The sequence below is a fragment of the Papaver somniferum genome, chromosome 4 (assembly GCF_003573695.1).
Source record: "Papaver somniferum cultivar HN1 chromosome 4, ASM357369v1, whole genome shotgun sequence".
In the NCBI taxonomy this organism is placed as follows: Eukaryota; Viridiplantae; Streptophyta; class Magnoliopsida; order Ranunculales; family Papaveraceae; genus Papaver; species Papaver somniferum.
This window is the reverse complement of record NC_039361.1, coordinates 88,917,619-88,923,772: the sequence shown is the minus strand read 5'-3', so window position 1 is coordinate 88,923,772 and position 6,154 is coordinate 88,917,619.

The window sequence follows — 6,154 nt, the reverse complement described above, 5'->3', positions numbered from 1 at the left end:
CTTTGTATCCGCAAAAATGAGGCAAAATATTTTTTGAATCATCTCATATGATACTGTTCTATTGACTCTAAGATTTCTGATAAGCCATCATTTCTCTAGTTCTGACTTGAATTGGATGTCTCATGAGGAAAAACGAGTTTTTAACAAAATGGAAATGCGGCGGAGTATACACTTTGTTGACATCATAATATGGTGTCAACAATCGAAGTTGGTCCCCAAAACAAAAATCAGAAAGAAAAAATAAATAATAATAAATGGTGTCAACAACCGAAGTTGACATGGTGTCAACAATCGAAGTTGATCCCCAAAACAAAAATAAGAAAATAAGAAGAATAAAAGTAATATGGTGTCAACAGCCGAAGTTGATATCATAATATAGTGTCAACAACCGAAGTTGATCCCTAAAAAATCAGAAAAAAATAATAAAAAAAATAATATGGTGTCAACAACCGAAGTTGATCCCAAAACATACATCCGAAAATAAAATAATAATATTATGTCAACAACCGAAGTTGACATCATAATATGGGATCAACATCCGAAGTTGATCCCAAAATCTAGTGTCAACAACCAAAGTTGAGACCAAAACTGGATGTACTAAAATTAGTGAACCTGGAGTTGAACACGCATCATCTGACGTGAAGTTAATCGCGTACTATTGCACCACAAATTCAGAGTACCACAATTCATTTACATGTATTCCTAGTAAAATTTTGTTTAAAATTCAAAATGAAATGTATTATCTCGTAAGCGGATTCTATTCTTAAGGAAAGTTAATCATTTTCTCAACCAATAACGAAATTTCCAAATCTTGAGTATTATAATTATCCTAATCTTAACATTTCATTCATTTAAAATAGAGTCCAAGATAACAAGGCAAAGTGTTGTCGGTAACATATTTCTCTTACCTATTTTATTGAACAGTTTGTGGACATACTCCTTCCAAAATTATACATACATTACATGATAAAAACAAAATGGCTTTTCAAAGTTAAGGAATTTAAGTTTGACGCAACCAAATTAAGATCAACCACATCAAAAATAAAATTATAGGGTTTAAAATTTAAAAAAATAAGTTGGAAGAAACTTACGTGTATAAATGGATACCACCAACACCAGCGCTTTATCCCGCAACCACACTCACCATGCAACCACCTTCTCGCTCCACCATCAATACCAACATCAAACCACCAAATCCAATAGTACCATGCCAAGCAAAATGGGTCTAACAAGATTATCATTTCCTTTCTTGAAGCTGCCTCAGAAACAAATCCTCTCTTAGTAATATTCTTCTTAAACCTCTTCACTTTCATATCTGCTAGAATCCTTGAATTTGTCTGTATACACAATATAAATATCGGATAAGGTAACTTATGTCAATTGCATGCCAAAATCAGTTATGGCGGAGATAAGCATGCATATGAGAAAACGAAGTATCAAAACAGACGGAAGAACAAGAAGTACATTTCACTATTTGTCCTTAAGCACAAATCTGCACACATATCTGATAAGATATAGTGACACTCACAATGCCACCACTAATATGCTCAAAACTTATGTAACTGCTGGTAACCTTATGGTCAATCTTGTAATCAATCCCGATTTTATATCGGAGTACTAATATATATATATATATATGAGATTTACCTCTTTTTCAAAAAAAAAAACAATGCCACCACTAATATAAGAATAAAATATCTTTAACCTATGAGCTTATTGAGCTGTTTTACCTTATAAGTATGCACTGCAATATTAAATTACTGAAAACCAAAACAAGGATATTCTTTAATCAAAAAACTACTCATAAGCCAACGAAACTCAACAACCACAATACTTAAAACTCAATAATGCCAAAGCAAAATGGAAATGTAAGTACACTATGTAGTTATAATGGCGTCCATCAATTCATCCTTATTTAGCTGCTCGTAATTGGAAGAATCTGTGCAACGTTGGACAAGGTGAAAAGTAAGTTCAAGGTGAAGGTTGTGAGCAAGTGCTGGTTATGAAATATGGAGCAGGAGTCGCTGGAGCATTTTCTTCAGTATTATACTTTTGCTAAAAAGGCATGGAACTGGATTGAAGATGTGTTTGGTTTCAAGGCTAACAACAACATTACTTTGGCTTATGCAGCCTCCAAAGGTGCTAGTCGAATGTTGAAGGACCTATGGTTACTTTATATTCTTGTGATTAGATCTGAATTATGGTTGACTCATACTAATTTAATCTATGATAACAAGAAGATCAGTTGGAATTTCATTAACAAAAGGGTGCTTAGTCAGGTACTTGAGTATTATAGGAGGTTAAAATGTTGCATGCACAATTATATACGTGACTTTCAAGTGCTTTCTTTCTTCAAGGTTTCCTATAGGGGCGTTAAATAGAATGATCCAGTTGAGTGTCTCTGGAGCGTTCCAAATGGTAGTGAGCTTTTACTTTTCTACGACGGTTCTTCTCAAGGAAACCAAAAGCTGGATGATCTCCGTGTGCACGACCCAAAGTCGAAGACTTGATAAACAAATCTGTCTCACACAGAAAAGTCTATTGAGATAGATAAATCTGTCTCCCACATAAATACCTATAAGTTTTTGTTCCGTCTTTGATAAATCAAGGTGCACAGGAACAAATTGATAAACCAGACTTATATTCCCGAAGAAAAGCCTAGTATTGTTAATCACCTCGCAATATTCTTAATTGTATGTAAGCGAAACAAGATATTGTGGAATCACAAACGATGAGACGAAGATGTTTGTGACTACTTTTTATCTTGCCTATCAGAGATAAAATCTCGATCAAATCTTAGAGAAGATAGTACTCAATACGATAGAAACCGGCAAGATCAGAAATTGTACAGAAAAAACAGTTGGGTCTGGCTTCGCAATCCCAATGAAGTCTTCAAGTCGTTAACCTACAGGGTTTTGGAAAAATCCTAAGGTTAAAGGAGAATTGAATCTAGTCGCAAATAGTATCACACAGGAAGTGTGGGGATTAAGTTTCCCGGTTGCTGAAGTTCTCCCTTATATAGTTTACAAATCAGGGTTTGCAATCAATGCTACCTTGGTAACAAAGCATTCAATATTCACCGTTAGATGAAAACCTGATTAGACTCAAGCTAATATCTTTCAACCGTTAGATCGAACTTAGCTTGTTACATACAAATGAAATGTACCTTCATTTAGATATGAGTAACTGTACCTAAACGTGTACACCTTTTTGGCTCAACAATAGTTAACCGAAGTTAGCTATATAAACACTTTCATATCAACCTTATTCATCTTAACCACAACTAGTTAAAATGACTCAAATGAAACTAGTTCTAGAGTTGTTCAATTGTTTATATTCTCATGGAAGTATACAAGACACAATTGAAACAAAATAGGTTTGATTCACTCGAATCGATTCATGAACATTATAGCCACAGTTTGCAAAAGATTGCATTCCTTATTTCATTAATGTGTTAGTTCATGACATAACCGATTTTAGAACATAACTCACTCAAGTATGCAAATGGGTACGCATACTTAAGTAGCCGGACTCGGACTGTGTTCAAAAGTATGCAAACGGGTACGCATACTGTCACAATCCAAACATCAGTTGAAATCAGTACGCGTACAGATACGCATACCAAAGTTCTCGAACTTCAACTGAGTTCACCAGTACGCAAACCAAGGCTCCCGGACTTCGCCTGACCTCGCCAGTACGTATACGGGTATGCATACTACACCGATCTTGGATCAACATATATGCAAGTATGCATATTATGTCTATAATCCAATTAAGATTAAGTGTTCTAAACTCCATTTCAATCATTGAAACATTCTTAGAAGATGAAAATAGCTGTCTCACACAAACTATTATCTTCAAATCAATTTTCAAGTGATCGAATGATCAATACGAAACATTTAGAATCTACATCAAATGACTGTCTGACACAAATCATGTAAGATATTACCAGGCGATTTTCACATGATCATATTTTGACTTTCGTCAAGAATATAAGATGAACTTGGTTAAAGTGAAAGCTTACCAACACATATTTCGAGAAATATGTAAGCGAGTTAAACTCAGGTCGAAATATCAAATGTGTATAAATCGAAAATTATATAGTTATATGACTTTTGTCTCAAGTAGGAGATAGAGTAGAAATAGACTTTCCGAGTGATAGATGAGTTTCAGTGTCCACATACCTTTTGTTGATGAAGTTCCACAAGCTCTCCTTAGTAGTTCTTCATCTTCAATTTGATGAACGCCGTGAAGTCTAAAGCTCAACTATACAATTTATCCTAGTCCGAGACATCACTATAAGTAGACTAGAAATCAAGACTTATAGTTTTGATCACTAAACTTGAAAACCAAGCTTGAGATAGCAACGCTTGCGAGTTCAACCGAGTACTGCTCCAACAATCTCCCTCTTTGTCAATTTTAGTGAGAAAACTATCAATACGTATGGATTAAAAAATAAATAGAACTTTGTAGCTTCTCATCCAAATGCTTGATCTCCTTGGTCCTTCAACATTACTCGAAATCTTCGTCACTTCCAAGTACTACAGTGATTCTGAACGTGTTCAACTCACCATCATAGTTGTTGAAGATCCGTAGCCATAACAATGAGAAAAAAATTGCTCTCAATCGTTGTTATACAATGTGATACAGGCGTATCCACATTCCTTTAGAGAAATTAGTTAACCTCAAGCTAAGTTGAGGGAAGAATCCTATTCTAGGCAGGAATCCTTGTTTAGGCAGAACTCCTAGTTATGAAAGATTTTGTTTTATGCAACACTCTTAGTTTAGGAAATAAATTCCTAATAGAATACCTAGTCGGCTGAGTACGACAAAGTCTATAAATAAATAGGTTTGGTTGTTAACTAGAGACAGAAACTATATTGTGAGCGTAACAAAGAGAGAATTGTAATCGTTTTCTTGTTCATAATCTAGAGAAGATATTTTTCTTCACATTACTTTATTGTGTCTCTGTTTTCTAAGTATTTTCGTATATTATTATTCTGAATTCTGCCTCTATAATAATAGCTTCTAAGGTAAAGATATCAAAACGTATCAAGTTGGTACAAGGAGAAAGGTTAGTTTCTAGGGTAGAGCCTGTGGTTTATGGTTTTCACTAGATCTCTTTACATAAAGCTTGGTGAGGTACTCGAGAAGCTAGAAGACGTTAGGAGAACAAGGGGATCAAGGATGAAAAAGCCAGATGATGATCCTAAGCGAAGCGAACTACAAACTATGGAAGAAAAGGTGGCTACGCTGCAAACAGACATGAAGTCGATTCAAACCACCCTGGCAGAATTGACTGAATGTATTCGTTCTCATACACCCAAGCCGAAGACGAAGAAAAAGATTATACCTTCACCTGAAGTTTCGGAAGAAGATGATGAGGATGAAGAAGAAGAAGATGAGGATGAAAAGAATAAAAGTGAGTTTCTCAAAAGTTCTACTTAAACTAAACTTCATGGTAAGAATCTGAAAATTGATTTCCGTGTTGATATTCCACTTTATGATGGAAGTGTCGACGTAGAGAAACTTTATGATTGGATTGAACGTCTAGAGACGTATTTTTCTTTCTTTGAATATGGTTCAAAAGAAAAGATTTCTTTCACGGTATTGAAGCTACAAAAGCATGCTCTAACCTGGTGGAAAGCTTATCAAAGACAAAACCAAGGTAAGGGAGTATTGTCGTGGAAAAGATTCAAGGCAGTTGTAAGGAAACAATTTTATCCGATTGGCTACCTTGAGGAGATATGGTTCAAGTGGTACAACTTGAAGCAGTCATACAACCAAACCGTACAAGAATATACTTCGGAATTTCAGAATCAAGCTATGATTTTGGATTTGGACTTGAAAGATCATATTATCTATATGAAGTATATTTCTAGGTTCCATGAGTATATACGTAAGGAGTTGAAGATGTTTTCAGTAGATACTATTGTTGAAGCAAGTATAAAAGCTAATGCCATTGAGGGCAGGCTTAAGAAATCTGAGTCAAAGGGAAATACTAAGGTGAAATTTGTAGGTACCACTGTGAAAGGAGGTGAAAGGAGCAAAGAAGAAGGGAAGTCTAATGACAAGGAAGGTTTGTCTTGCACCCATTGCAAACAAATGGTCATGTTGTCGATAAGTGTTGGGTTAATAACTCTCATCTAAAACC